The sequence below is a fragment of the Pleurodeles waltl genome, chromosome 4_1 (genome assembly GCF_031143425.1).
Source record: "Pleurodeles waltl isolate 20211129_DDA chromosome 4_1, aPleWal1.hap1.20221129, whole genome shotgun sequence".
NCBI classification, from domain to species: domain Eukaryota; kingdom Metazoa; phylum Chordata; class Amphibia; order Caudata; family Salamandridae; genus Pleurodeles; species Pleurodeles waltl.
This window is the reverse complement of record NC_090442.1, coordinates 884,379,239-884,395,551: the sequence shown is the minus strand read 5'-3', so window position 1 is coordinate 884,395,551 and position 16,313 is coordinate 884,379,239. Positions and strand designations below refer to the sequence as shown.

Here is a 16,313-nt window from a genome sequence, read left to right as displayed (position 1 = left end):
TGCAAAGAGAAAACAAACAAATAGATTTCCCATACCTTAAAATAAAGTTGTTATATTATTTAAATATTTAACTAATAAGAAATAATGCCAGTAAAACACCATACAGAGAGGGTGTACTAATAGGGCTAAGCCATGTATGAAGAACTAGTTGTCTGAATTTGCAGGTAGGTTTTGTTAGTACTGGACTAAATATTTCAGTAACTGTATCAGTCCCTCTATGAGTGTGTCACCAAAATTTCAATTACGTATGCATGTATATAACTGGCTCTTTAGGTAACTCCATGGTCCTATAAATCTCTTTGTAGGTGGCTGTATGAATGTCTCACTGGCTCTTTTGCTCAGTACACAGTTATGTAACTGTCTCTGATACTACTGTATAGGTAATTGCTTTCTGGTTGTGTGAGTGAATATCACCTCTGTTACTCATTACTCTCTGACTAGGTGTGTGAGTGTGTATTATTCTCCAAATAAGTATATGAGTTGTAGTATGACTGCGACACTAGATGTATTACTAGACATAGGGCTCTGCAGTTCTACCTATATCTGAGTGAATGTTAAAAACACATGTCTTACGTTTTAACCACAAAGAACCTTCCTTTATGGCCTACTTATAACCTAGCTGTCACAGTGTCCTTTCCTCAGGGTTTTGCTGAACAAAAGGCCCACCTTCCGGCATCACCAACTCAGAAAGCTATTATAGCACAGAGTTATGGTGAAGCCAGTCGGGGGGAAGGGAATTAGGGTAGGGAACAGCAGGGAGAGGGATCTGAAAAGAAAAGGTTAGAACAGATATGTACTTACTCATTCATAGAAATATAACTCATCAATAGACTCTTGACTAAATGCGTCGCCGATATCAGATGGAGACCCCTTTTGAAATGAGGGCAAAGCCCCTTCTTTGAATCATGGAACAAGAATACACTACGACCTCAGATCCAAGAGATGGCAAGAGCTTTGGACTATGATCATACTCAGAATATCAATCCTGTAACATCGATGCATCCATAACATAAACCTTTGATCATGACCTAGAAAATCTCAAAGAATTAAATATGCTTTTCACATATTATGCTTTCCAAAAAAAACAATGAAAACTATGATTTGCTTATCTCAAAAAATACTTTCACATTCACAGCTATAAAGGCCGAAACGTTTTACTCATTGAACTTGAAGCGCTTTACTTATAATACCAGGAATCGCTTTTACTTGTCATGTCTGAAGCGCTACGCTCGTTATGCTAAGGGGGCGCTTTACTCATGTGGCCTGAATTACTTTGATTGTTGTGCCAAGAGCCTTTTTACTCCTGTGGATTGAAGCGATTTGATTGCTGTGCCAAGAGCGCTTTACACTTATGGACTGAAGCGCTTGAATTGCCATGCCAAGAGCGCTTTACACCTGTGGACTGAAGCGCTTGAATTGGCGTGCCAAGAGCGCTTTACACCTGTGGACTGAAGAGCTTGAATTGCTGTGCCAAGAGCGCTTTACACCTGTTAACTGAAGCGCTTGATTTGCTGTGCCAAGAGTGCTTTACATCTGTGGACTGAATCGCTGGAATTGCTGTGCCAAGAGCGCTTTATATCTGTGGACTGAAGCGCTTGAATTGCTGTGCCTAGAGCGCTTTATATCTGTGAACTGAAGCACTTGAATTGTCGTGCAAAGAGCGCTTAACACCTGTGCTCTGAAACCCCTTTGATCGTCGCGCCTAGGCCACTGTACTCTGGAAACTGAAAACTCTTTGTTCGTTGTGCTAAGGGGCGCTTTACTTCTGGAAGTAATGACTTCCTCCAAAATTGGATTCATCAATGCCTTACCGCTACGAGTATGACCTACTCATTTTTTAATTCACCATGGAAACAAGGATACTTCGATTGGATGTCACTCTGCCATGCAGGAACTCTGCTCTCCTTCAGAGAACCCCAAACGAGGTCTGACTGCATCGGAGTCTTCAAAATAGTGAGCAACGTGCTTGGGTGTAGCTGGGATTTATAGGCCTGCCACACCCCAAGATGGCTGCTGACTCTAAAAACATGGGAATTGTAGTCCCTTCATGGAATAGCACTGATCAGTGCATCTTGTCCACCAATGTCCTGAACCTGCAGCTCTATGAGCTTTGCCACAGGGCAGACGACGCTGATGGTCACCTTTGGAACAAGAGGGGATGACAAGTGGTGCGCATAAAGCGCCCCAGAGCCGCGCAGCTGAGTTTCGGGCGGGACCTGGACCGCACGTGGCCTTATTCCTGACACTAGCGGATGCATGAGTTATGTGTAGTATAAGAAGAGTTTAAGGGTCAGCAAGAGGGTTTTCTAATGGCAAGTCTAACTAGCAATAAAGGTGCACACACAGCCTCAGCACTACTAGGCCCTACCCCTGTTTAAACCACTATTTCTCTGAACAGAAAAGTAGGCTGTGAAAGTGCTTCACTACATATCTTAATCAGTGTATCAGTCACTCTAAGGGTGTACCACCAGATGTTTAAGTATGTATTGCAGTATGTCACTAGCTTTGTGTTTTTTTTTAGTAACTCTAAGGCATAATATTCTGATTAGGTCTATGAAGCAGTGTATGAGTCTCTAAATAAATTTGTGAGTGGGTGCATGAGTCTCTGAGTGAGTCTGTGAGTGTCTGCATGAGTACCTCAGTGGATTTGTGACTGGGCACATGAGTCTCTGAGTTGGTCTCTGAGTGTGTGCATGAGTCTTTCAGTCTATGAGTGCATGTATGAGTATATGGGTGGGTCTGTAAGTGTCTGCATGAGTACCTCAGTGGATGTGTCAGTGCATACATGAGTCTCTAAGTGTGTGCATGATTACCTCAATGGATCTGTGAGTGTGTACATGAGTCTCTCACCAGGTCTCTCAATGTGTGCTTGAGTAAGTCACTGGGTCTGTGAGTGCTTGCATGAGTGCATGAGTGTCTGAGTCTATAATTCTGTACATGAGACTTTCAGTAGGTCTGTGAGTGTGTGTAGGAGTACCTCAGTGGGTCTGTGTGGGCATACATAACTCTCAGAGTGAGCCTGTGAGTGTGCGCATGAGTACATCAGTGTGTCTGTAAATTGATGCATGAGTCTCTCATTCTGTGAGTGTATGCATGGGTCAATGAGTAGGTGTGTGGTTGGGTGCATGAGTCTAAGACTAGGTGTGTGAGTGGCTACATGAGTCTCTGAACGTATGAGTGTGTGCCTGAATTTCTGAGCATGTCTTTGAGTGTGTGCATATGTACCTTAGTAGATGAGTGAGTGGGTGCATGAGTCTCTGAGTGGGTCTTTGACTGCATGCATGAGTACCTCACTGGGGCTGAGAATTTTTGCATGGGTCTCTCAGGTCTATAAGTGCCTTCATGAGTCTCTGAGTAGGTCCTTGAATGTGTCCATGAGTACCTCAGTGGATCTGTGAGTACGTACATGAGTGTCAGTTCCTGAGTGGGTCTGTGTGTGCATTAGTACTTCAGTGGTTTTGTAAGGGTGTACATGAGTCTCTGAGTTGGTCTTGTGTGTGTGTATCAGTACATTAGTGGGTCTGTAAATTGCTGCATGAGGCTCTTATTCTGTGGCTGTATGCATGAGTCTGACTAGGTCTGTGAGAGACTGTATAGCTAAGAATGTATAAGTGTGTGCATGACTCTCTGAATATGTATATGAATGTATGCATGAGTACCTCAAAGAGTGACTGAGTGGGTGCATGAGTCTCTAAGTGAGTCTGAGTGCACGCAGGAGTACCTTACTGGGGCTGTGAATGGTTGCATGAGTCTCTGAGTCTGTGGGTGCATGCATCAGTATGTAAATAGGTCTATGAGTGTGTGCATGAGTACCTCAGTTGATCTGTGACTGCATACATCAGTGTCTGAGTGGGCATGTGAGTATGTTCATGGGTACCTCAGTGGGTTTCTGAGTGCGTACATCATTTTATATATGGGTCTGTGAGTGTATGCATAAGTGCCTCAGTGAGTCTGTAAGTAGGTGCATGACTGTCTCAGTGGGTCTTTGAGTGGGTGCATGAGTACCTCAGTGGGTGTGTGAGTGGGTGCATCAGTCTCTGACTGTGTATGTGGCTGGGTGCATTAGTCCATGAATATGAATTGTGCATAGTCATACAGCTATAAACTCAGGCACTCAGTCACAAACCCACTTTCTGACTCATGCATCCAATCAGAGACCCACTAACACACTTATACTCCCACTCACCGATCAAGTGTGGCACTCATGCACCCACTCACAGACCCATTAGGACACTCATGCACTCACTCACAAACTCACTCAGATACTCATGTACCTACTGACAGACCCACTCAAACATTTATACACCCACTCACAGACCTACTTAGAGACTATTACACCCACTCACAGTCAGGCACTCATGCACCCATTCACAGACCCACTGCGGCACTCATGCACCCACTTGCAGACCCACTGAGGCACTGATGCATCCACTCCCACGTAAAGAGTCTTGCATGTAATCACGGAATAAGAGAGTCATGCAGCAAGTCACATACTCATTCAGAGACTCATGCACTCACTGATACACCCACGGAGGTACTCATACACACATTTACAGGTTCACTCAGTGAATAATGGACACACTCAGACCCACTAAGGTACTAATGTACCAACTTGCATACCTACTGAGATATTCATGCATGCACTCATTGAATCAGAGATTCTTGCATCCACTCACAGACCTCCTGGTGCACTCACACATCCACTCATATATTGCAAATACATTTGTATATATAATACTTACTTTTATAAATCTAACATACACACATATATTTGTAATCATATTTATTTGTAAGTATATTTCAAATCACATACCTAGAAATAAAGTGGGTGGATAAAGTATATATTTTGAATTTATATTAGATATATTCAAATATTTTACGAGTTCAGAAAACTAAGCAGGAAAATGGCATACCATTCTCACACAAAGCAACCACAAATGGCAACCTTTTCAACTTTACACTCACTCATACTGTTGAAGCCAGCAAATCAAAACATCCCTCCCATACTACATTTTTCTTACTGTACTTGTCACTGGCTATTGTGTGTTAACCCTTTACTTACCTTCTGTGAAGAAGCCCAATATAGTACGCTATTTATAGGTATTTGTGAACCCATTGCGACACTCAGCACGCCCCCCCAAGTAAGTTCCTGAGGGATTTGTGAATATTTACAGGCACTTCACAGTGTTGTGATAACAACGCAGGGCGTCAGTGGAGTCGCGTCAATGCCAGATTAGCGCTGCAGGCTGCGGTCATTGCGTGCAGCGAAGTCCACGGGACTGAAGCAGGCTGCACCGTCTGTGCTGGTGTTGCTGAAGTCGGACCAGGCGTTACTGAAGTCGGAAGGCTTGTCCCTGAGATGTCAGAACAGGAGGAAAGCTAAATCCAAGCCCTTTGAGAGCACTTTTGTGGACGGCAGAGACCCCTTTTCAGCCCAGTCCTGTCTGACAGGATCCCTGTGAGGGGATTATCAGTCCTTAGTGTGAAGGCAGGTCACTGGCCTTTGAAATGTAAGAGGGAGCCCCTCCACCCTTTCTGCCCAGGGAGACCCATTCAGTATGCAGATGAATGCAGATGTGACTGTGTGTCCTGTGTTTATGGCTGTCTGGGTGGAATGCACAAGGGGAGCTGTCAACCAGCACAGACCAGACGTGGATTGGAGACAGGCTGTAAGGCACAGATGGCAGTAAGTGCAGAGAAATGCTCACTTTCTAAAAGTGGCATTTCTAAAATAGTAATATTAAATTCAACTTCACCTGCAAGAAGGATTTTCTATTAACTTCTGGCCATACTAAACATGATAGAAACCCTCCTGCCAGATCAGAATTTACTGCTCAAAAGTATATGAGGGCAGATCTAATGGTAGTCTATGAGAGGAGCAGGCTTCACAGTAGTGGAACATTAATTTATGAGTTTTTCACGACCAGGACATGTAAAATACATAAGTACATGTCCTGCCATTTTACCTATATAGCAAACTGCCCTATTGGTTGCCTAGGGCCTACCTTAGGGTGACCTATATGTGGAAAAAGGGGAGTTTAAAGCTTGGCGAGTAGCTTTAAATGCCAAGTCAAAGTGGCAGTGAAACTACACACACAGGTCTTGCAATGACAGGCCTGAGACATGGTTAAGGGGCTACTTATGTGGGTGGGACAATCAGTGGTACAGGCCCACTAGTCGCATTTAATTGGCAGGCCCTGGGGACATGTAGTGCACTTTACTAGAGACTGATAGGTAAAATAAATATGCCAATTGGGTAAATGTTACCATGTTTAGGGGAGACAGCATATGCACTTTAGCACTTATGAGCAGTGGTAAATTGAGCAGAGTCCTAAAGCCATCAAGGAAAGATTTATTAAAACCTTAACAGCACAGAACACATTTCAACAAGGCATGCCTTTGTCAACATGTTGACGCTATTTTCCTTACTTTATTTACACCCACTTCGTGATCGTAGCAAAGAATTCATAACATCATAATAACCACATATTTCCATTAAAGTGATCTTTTAAATAACTCGTGCTGTGTATCATTTCATATTAATACTTTTAGCTAAAATAATTTTAACTTTGTGCTCCTCATGAAAGACCCTCAGGCCAACATCTACAATGATGTGGATATATCCACCAATACACTCTCACTAGGGTAGCTCCCTTCTAGAGCAATTAAGCCCAAGTGGGCACAAATATAAATAACAGACACTTATTGTGTTCTCTCCAATTGCGCCCCAGTGGGCTTTTAACTCAAACACCCATATAGTAGATACAACAGCTCTTTTGCTTCTTTCTTCCAATTTTCTCTCTAAAAAGAAAATATAATCCGATGGTTAGATATAATATTCACAAGAAAAGAACAGCTCATAAGCCTGTACTCTACTGAACCGAAAAAATACTATATCATTATTTTGAAATGAAAGGGAACACTATTTGGAATTTCCTTTATCCGCATCAATTCCCCCCATGAACACAACAAACTTCCCCACAGTTCATCCCCTGTGGTTCCTTTCACACAAAAGCTATAATATATTGTGATTCCAGTACTCTCGGCTTTTTCTCTCTATTACCTCCTCTCAAATCTTGTTTAGCTCCATTGATAACTGCATAATTTAAATCTTCAATTTGTCCTGTATGGGTTGCATTCATATGCTTTGCCACTGGGTAAGATGTATCCTTATTTTTTACTGCTTGTAAATGTTGTAGAATGAACTTGTAAGGCTGTACTCCCTAAATATACCTTGGGACAACTGCATCTTAGAATATACACTACAAAATCACTTTTGCAGTTCGATTGACCCCGAATCCCTTGAAAGACCCTCAAACCAACCATCACTTTCTTCACCCACTCTCCATTCTCACATGCTTTGGCCTCAGCACACTTTACAAACCCATCATTTTTACTGTTAATCCGTGAAAAATCAGAAGAGCTCTACGTGGCATCTGTTTCTGAATCACGGGTCACTCCAATGCTTGGGCAATGCTGGTCTACGTTACTGATGTGTCATTTTGAACGTAGTGATAAATCTATGCAGTGGCATGGAGTCATCTTTACCTCTAGACCTGCTAAACAATACATTTTCTCTCCATACAGCATCCACCCGTCTGGAAGCATCGTCCAAAATATCCTTTTCATACCCTCTCTTCCTTAGTCTACACAACATTTCCTGTTTGCTAGAAAACTGCGTTCAACAAGGCACATCAGAGTCATTAAAGATATATATATATATATATATATATATATATATATATGTATAAAGATAACATCTATGTATTAAGAGTAGAGACTCACCCAGAAGTTCGCTGGTCTGGAAACGGAAGTACTTCCTCTGATGGGGTTTTGGCGATGCGGACTTTCATGAAGAGAACTTCCAGATGCACACAGTAAACATCAAGCCAAACCCTAAGTATGCCCTAAGCAGGAGTTATATAATACAAACATTAAGTAGTCATGCATTAAACGACTTTTTGCAAGTGTTTAAATCCCAGAACTTGTCATCAGCTCTCATGGACTACAAAACACCAACTCCCACCCCCGCTTATGACACAGATTTGCAAGTTGTAGCAGAAAACAATGTGCTCATTCACGACGGCTTAGCTAAAGGAAATGCATATATTCTACCACCCTAGTAGAAGCTGTAATTTTTCTGAGTTTGAACCGCTGCACCTTAATCCCTTTTCACATGTTTCACTGTGGGGCGGCCTAAACTGTTCGAGTATTTTTTTTAGTTCCATAGTGGATTTTCCGATAAACAAGGACATGACTTCCTTATCACAGAGCACTACAATGTCACAATGGTTACTGACACTGAAGAATCCCCTGCACGATACACAGTTTGGATGTTTTCGATTTAGAGGGTTTAAAAATGAATGTCAGTCATTTTACTTGCTCCCTTTATGACGACATCCTCTGTTGAGGCAAACGTAGTTTTGCATTTTACCAACAAACTGAAAGTCACCCACAAACCCACTTTCTGGGTGAAAAGTGAACGAATACACCAGGAGGAAGTATTGCCTTCTACATCCAGGAGGAATACATCAATGAGAACATCCTTAGATTAAATCGTGCCGCCTTCTGCAAGCTAGCAGCAGCAGAAAATGTGAAAAAAACGTTTCCAGGACATTGGAATGTTCTGCAGTCTGCATAAGCCGCGAGATAACAATAGAATACCCAATGGTCTAAATGAGAAGTACTAACCCTACTGTTTGTTATTCCCCAGATTTCATTTTTTATAAATCAACATTTCTTCATTTTTCAGGAACATCTATTCACTTTAGCAAACAAAAACATAAAAAAAACAATTTACAAGGTCATATTACTAGTCCAAAAATAGAACGTTTTCTATCTGTTTTTGTTCCCCATTTTTGTAAGTATAACGGTCACTGCGCTTAAATCTTGTATATTTATTATTTATGAAGGTGTTTTTCGCTCGGTAAAACCACGGTTTTAAAGTTATATAAGACCTGATCATAATCTAGCTACAGCTCTTGCTCAAAAGCCAGTGCACATAAAAGACAGCAATGACTTTTGGGTCCATATGTCATAAAAGTGATTTCTAAATGTAATTTGGCCAGCAGCTGTGTGCAGCGGGGATAAATTGTCCAATCGTCCAATCTCTGCTGCACACGGTCTTTAACTAAGGGCAGCAGAGGCGTGGCACGTATCCTGGGCTGTGGCCAGGCACGTGTGCCCTACAGACAGGGCAGCCAACCTCTAGTTTGCGCAGTATTTGGCTGTTTTCAGCAAGGGGTAGTTGCAGGATCTGGTCTGTGAAAGGTCTGTGCCCAATCACCAGTGCTTTAAATGGGCCGGTACTCTCCGGTACTGAGTACCGGCACTTTTTTATTTTGAGAGGGAGAGTACCGGCATATCTCAAGAAAAACGTAATACTTTTAATTGGAGAGTACCAGCACTTCTCAGAAACAAGCAGGCACTCTGGTACAGAGTACCTGCACTTCTATTTTTCCATTTAAAGCACTGTGTATGACCAACTTTAATTGAGCGTAGCCAAAAGATGCATGCAGTCAGAGACCACTCCCTACCTACAGGGCAATTAACCCCAGTGGGTATGGTCTGAGGTCTTTGGTCATGCTAGTGGGAGTTTGCTGCCTTGTGGGTCAGAAGGCCCAACCCAGCTGTGCAAAGCAAAGGGCTGTCTGTCCACAGTGTGTTGAATGCATGCTGCCTGCTAGATTGCCAATCTCCTCTGCATATGATCTTTAAAAAAATGGTAAAGATAACTGCACACAACAAATTAACATAACTAAGTTAGAATTTCACAACTACGGTTGTTACAGTTACTATGCATTCTGGTTACGGGACACTGCACGGGATCATACCTCGAGTTTTGGCATGTGCTACTTATAACCTCTGTTGACTTGTAGATTCTGGATTTTTTTGTAAGTGCTGGTAAACTGACTCACAAAACCACAAAACAATATGCAAGTCGGCGCAAGGCCACTGCACCTCATCCAGGTTTCGTGAAAAGTCAGTGTTTTTTCGTATAGGTGTAACAGTTTTTTCTCTATCAAAATCAGCATAGTGGTTTTCATTTATTGGTCTACTAATGACGTTGGGTCTCCATGAGGAACCTTGACAAAACTCCGTGGATCACATCAGTGTGGTTGCTTCAAATATTAGGAAAGGTGCCATAACGATAATGCTCATAAAGTAGTAATATATCATTCTAAAAAATCGTAAAAATGCTTTGAAAAAAGCTAAAATAATGTTATACTTACAGTGCAATTCCACAACTTTTACGAGCCCTCAGTTATTGTAAGCTGTGCAAACCATTATTGACTCGCCAAGAGGTCCTGTCCTCTTTTAAGACATTACTAATGGCATTTCATCAAATTACATCATCAATTTCACCAATACATGTGTTGGAGCGTAACTCTTATAATCAAAATTAACATAAATTTTTTTGTGAGTTAATGCATATTAAGGCTGCATAGAAAAATATTCGCCAAACCTGCCCAATTGGAAATTAGGGGACTGTACAACAGAAAAGGGATAAAATCCTTTGACACGGGGAGCCATGAAGATGCCATTGTGAGCCATTCTTGCTATTACCCAGCCACTTTGTCACTCTGCCTAAAGACTTTGCTGTTTGACTCTTCAACCCATCCTCACACTTACCTTGCCCGTTCTATACTTCTCCTCCTTATGGGGGAAGTGTCCCTACTTACCCCGTCTTGCTGAACTTTGCTGTGTTTCCTGGCTGATGGCAAATCAACTGATGTCCTGAGGACGAAGACTGACTCTGTATGCCAACCCATTACTATATGAGGATGAAATTGTAATTGTCTGTTTGCCTTTCCTTTCTAGGTGCCAACTGCTTCTTTTGATAGAGACCTTAGTTAGATGATTTCCAATTTTGTGTCATTAAACGTTTTGCATGAAGTCCAACATGCTAATGCTAATTCGAGGTTAGGTAAGGAATTCACTAGACGGACGCAAATAGACAGAGAACTGAATCAATGCTTTGTTGAATAATGCTCTAATGATACTCTACTAAGATTAATCCATACTGACATCATGCTATGTTCTAACGTTTATGAGTCTTGCTTTGATGAAATCTTATTCGAGTTGCCATATTATAACGGTGTTGATGTGTTTTATGGTTTTGAGACTAATAAACTTGCCAGTAGATTGTAATGAATAGGAAATAAAAATCAAATCCTTACAAATTCGGGGTGGTTATTCATGACTGAAAGGTCATGGTGTGTCCTGATTCTCATCAATGTCATTTACTTGATTTGTTATGGTGAATATTGAGAACATTATTGACTTATTGATTGACATGTTGATCAGTTATCTCGTCTTAAGGTGTCTCCAATCAGGGTCAAAAGATTAATCGGCCTAAAACGAGTCCCAGAGTGAATAAATTATCTAGTAAGGGATGCGTCAGCAGTTATGGTAGGAGAGGATGGTTTAGGCCTCTTGGGGCCCTAGGACGAGGGACCATTGTTTAAAAGTGTTTTGGTAATAATACAAATTGGAGATATGATGTGCCCCTAAGTACCAAATGACTTTCCCTGAATCTTATGGTTTGCCGAAGTGAGTTGGGTATGTTCTCGGCATTCTAGTGATAGCATGTGTGATGTAGAATTTGCGCTTGCTCAATTTATGCATAACGCAGATGATTTGTGAAATTTGTGTGAATTTGGGCCAGGTAATGTTTTAGTAGGAGTAGGCGTACTCCGCAGTATGAGAGTAGGGAAGTCGGCGAACTTCATATGAGTGTCGGGCTTTGTGCTCAAAATTGTCCACATGGTTGTTGGTGATGCACGGACCCGTCCTGGTCTGAGACGCCGGACTATATTGAGAAGTGTATGAGATACTTGGCTTATGTTGTAATTTGTGCGGTTTAATAGGTCAATCGGGCGTGGTTGACAAGTTGGGTTTGAGTCAAAGTGTGTGAGTGAAACCTTCAATGGAGATTTGGCAAGTTCTAAAGTGCACTAAAACGAACCATTGACAAGTCGAGAGTAGGATTTGCGGGTCGAATTCTGCTTGCGAGTGCGGGATCTGAGAAGGAGAGAGTAGCGGCCGAGGCTTCAAGTGAAATCTCTGTAAAGTTCTGAAGCGATTGTGTTACCCTTCCTGTAGTAAACTGGCAAATTTGAGTTTATTATTAAGGTGCTCGCAATATATTGCATTAGTTTTGTGTGGATTCAGAGTGAGAAAGACAAGCCGCAAGACTTTGTCAGCCGCAGTGTGTGTGAGTGTGACATCATTGGAGCCGCGCTGGGATAGGTCAGTTGCTGAGAGGGGTCGCGCACAGATTGGCAGCCGTCCGTAAGAGACAATTGGTTGAGAGGGTAGGCAATAAGTGTTCTGGGAATTAAAGTCACTTCCTGATTAGATTCTAAACAAAATAAAAGACGGAAAAGTGAAGTTTTTCAAGGCTCTAAAGAGTGCTTTGAGGGGAGATACATATATTACCGCAAGTGTGGGGGAGCCTACACCGCCAGAGGATACTCCGGCTTATACCGTAATGGAGGAGAAGGGAGTCGTGCCATGTCTTTGGCTAAAGCAGTGGTGCAAAATGACAGAAAAGGAGGGATGTTTGGCGTTTCTGGAGTATGGAATGTTTAATATAAGAATTTTGGAAAATTTACGGAGGGTGTTAAGCGAGCAAAAACCGCCTCCGAGACCAGCTCAGTTTGAGGCATTAGCAATTTGGGATTTAATGGCCATGCGACAGAGACAGCAGAAATTCGAGAGTGAAATGAGAAAAGCAGAAAAGACTCTAGCGGAGGCTAGATGGGATAGTGAGACCAAGATGTGGAGAAGGGGAATAGTAGACGGAATTAGGATGTTTCCGGCAATAACTCAAGAAGCCGAAACACAGGGAAAGAAGGCCACTTGTAAAACCGACAAGGGCTCTAGCAAGCCAAAGGAGCCTCAGAAGTCTTGGGCGGATGCAGATGATTCAGACGATGATGAGTTTCTTAATCAGTTGTTACATGATCGACTGCCACCATATGCCATGAATGCTAATGGACCGAGTACTAGTGCGGGTCCTGCAAATCTGACGCAAAATCAGGGAATTACAAATACAGTACAGACAAGCAATACAGTTCCGATACAGAATGGTGCTAATGTATCCACTGTACCAGACATGCAGATACAGTTGCAGCCGCTACCAATTCAGAGGCTCTACCCTGATGTCCCAGTACTAGAGACAACTATGAATTTGATGGTGCCGTCTGATCTGGTATACACAAGATCAAAGTTAGTGCAGATCGATCCAACTCCACAATTGCTGCCCCAGCCGCAGCAACAGGTGGTTCCGAATTACACTTCAGTCGCAGGACCGCAGTCAGCAACTACAGCACCCATGATGAATCGAGCTATGGGAGTTAATGCTCCACAGGGTTTGGGAACTGGAGAGACACCACCTGCTATATTATTGACAAGTAACGTTGTATGCGCAAGCAAAGCCTAACGTATGCAACAAAGGAGTAATGACTCAAGATGCGATAAGAGGAGGGTTCGCAGGAAGCTCCCAAGTGATGACGCAAGGAGAACAGACGCCTGAAAGGTCTAGATCCTTGTTGGACTTCAGTCCGATTGGGGTTCCTTTAGAGACAATGAGGCAAGCAGGGTTGGGTACACTAACCCCACAGGTAATGAGTACAAATACGTCACAGTCACCAATAATGCAGCCTGGAAATGTCTCGTTGCAAGACTTAACAGCACAACAATTGAACGAGTGGTTAGACAAACTCAACACTCTGCAGACTACTTCAGTGACTGCAGAGCAATCAGAAAGAGAGGAATACCTGAATTTTGTGAGGCTGGATGTGGAAGCCACAGAGTTAGTAGAAGGAATGATGGGGGTGAACAGATTAGAGTCATACACTGAAGCAGAATTGAGGTTTCTGTGCCCCAGGATAACCAAAGAAGTGAGCAGGGTGCATCAGAGGTTGGCAAACCTAGCGGACAAATACGGCATAGACTTAGAGAATACTAAGCATTTGAAGAGGAGTTATAGGTTAGACTTTGAACCTAAAGACTTCGATCACATGAGATCTACTGGAATGAAGGCACACCTCAAAGAGATATTGCAGAGTGCTCTAATTTGGGGAGCATTAGAGAAGTGGGAAGGCAGATGGGCAAAGAAGAGAGATAAAGGGAAAAGTGACAGCCTGGAACCGCAGCAGGCGAAAGCTACACCAGATACGGGAACAATAAAAATGTTACCAATGAGAGAAACAGCTGGAGGGGTTCTAGTCCATGTACCGTGGTCTAGGGGTAACATTCTGTCATTCACAAATGATTATCCCAGGTTGAGGGAGAAGCCAATAGAGTGGTATCAGCAGACGGACAGGTTTGGGAAGCTTGCGAAATGTCTTTGGGAAGACTTGAACACATTGTTTGAGATTATAGTCCCAGCTGATTTGTGGCTTGAGTGCAACAGGGGTGTGGATTGGCCAGCAGAGGAACCGACAAGGGACAAGGCTACTGGAGCACCATCTCCTGATGTGATGAGGTATTACCATAAAGTGATTGAGTTTTTGAAATAGAAGGTGTCGCTGGAAGTCACTGATTGGCAGAAAATTGATTGTACAGCACAAGAAGGCAAGGAGTCTATACATGCTTACTATGAGAGTTTGTTAAAGGCATTCAAACACTATAGTGGCACTGAGGTCATAGAACCGAAAGACATGAATCACCTTGTGTTCAGATTTGTTGAACGGTTTAGGCTAGAGATTAGCCAGATGATTAAGAATCATTTGATCTGTTGGCAAGTGAAGCCGATTGATGAGGTGTTGCAGTATGCAAAATACTGTAGCGATGAGATTGAATTGAAGCAGAAAAAGCTGAAAGGTGATGGTGATGCAAATTAGAGCAGCTCAAGCAGGGATGCAGGGAAATGGAGTACAGCAGATGGTACAGCAGCAACAGCAAGGAAACAGGATGTTTCAGGCACAACCGAGAGGACGAGGTCGAGGAGGTTTTGTGAACCGTGGTCCAGATTTGAATACCATTGTGGTTCAGAATAATGTGGAAGGGATGAAAAAGATGTTACCATGCCATGCGTGCGGGGGCGTGGGACACTGGAAGCGAGAGTGCCCAATGATGGTGCAGGATGGTGTTGTTGAACAAAGCAGTGATGTTGGTACATTTCAAAATGTAAGGGGTCCGAGAATGAGGGGTCCAAATCCAAACTTTCAGAATAACATGGTTCAGATGCAGGGTCTCCAGCCCATGCAGCAAATACAAATGCCACGTGTTCAACCAGCACAGATGCAGCAGGTACAGCAGCAGATTCCCTTGGTACCTAGACAGCAAATGCAGTTACCATTAGCTCTAATGGGACAGCAAAAGGGGATGCTTCCTCAACAGGTCACAGGCCAAACAATGAAACAAAATAATACAGTACAACAGTTCCCATTGCGTGGTGAAGATGGAGTAAACGATGAATGGTCAGATGATTTTTCAGATAGTGAGGAGTGCAGGCTTGCAGCGTCCCTAAAAGTAGATCAGAGAGGACCTTACGTGCAATGGAAGGTGATGGGTCACAAGATTTCATTTCTAGTTGATACAGGAGCTACACGCTCTAGAGTCAGAAGTACAGAAGTTCCGAAATTGCCGCTTTCGGGGCGTACCATAAGGGTGGTAGGAGTAGCAAATCAGCTTTTGACTAGCCCGATTATAGATCCAGTCCAAATTGAGATTGGTACCTTCCAGGGATTACATAGATTTGTAGTCTGTGACTTGAGTCCCGTATCCCTACTGGGAAGAGACTTACTGTGTAAAACGAGGTGTTCGATTACCTGTTCCAATGAAGGGATTGAAGTGCAGACAAACAGTGATGATGAAGGGAAGGATGGTTAGATCTCCGAACCGGAGACGGAGTCTGTAGATGAGCAATACCCTTTGATAACCTTCTTCCTGATGTTCACAACGACTGATTTGCCAACCGAATTGCAGGGAACAGTGACAGGGAAAGTGTGGGACTTGACAGGAAAGGAAGTGGGATTAATAAAAGGAGTAGAACCAGTCAAGGTAGAAGTGAAGCCAAATGCAGTGTTTCCCCAAGTCCTGCAGTACCACATGGCACAAGATGTCCTTATACAGGTGACGCAAATAATGGCAGACTTTGTAAAGCAAGGGGTCCTAGAAGAAGTGATGAGCAGCCCGTGTAATTCACCAATAATGGGTCTGAAAAAGCCTTGTGGGAAAGTTCGAATTGTCCAAGACCTGAGAAAAGTTAATGAGATTGTGGTAAAATGTTGCTCCATTGTGCCAAATCCAGCCGTGATTATGTTTCAGGTTCCGTGTGATGCAGAGTGGTTCACAGTTGT

At 42.9% G+C, this 16,313-nt stretch overlaps 1 long non-coding RNA gene across 1 annotated transcript in view; it reads right to left on the bottom strand.

The window, feature by feature from the left end:
- Positions 1 to 6,336: 6,336 nt before the first annotated feature.
- LOC138288597 (uncharacterized) overlaps positions 6,337 to 16,313 on the bottom strand; it is a 36,868-nt gene continuing 26,891 nt past the window's right edge. The window contains exons 2-3 of the long non-coding RNA XR_011202480.1: positions 7,786 to 7,907; positions 6,337 to 6,801 (exon numbers count right to left, since the gene is read on the bottom strand). This is a non-coding gene — a long non-coding RNA (uncharacterized lncRNA). The remainder of the gene's footprint in view (positions 6,802 to 7,785; positions 7,908 to 16,313) is intronic.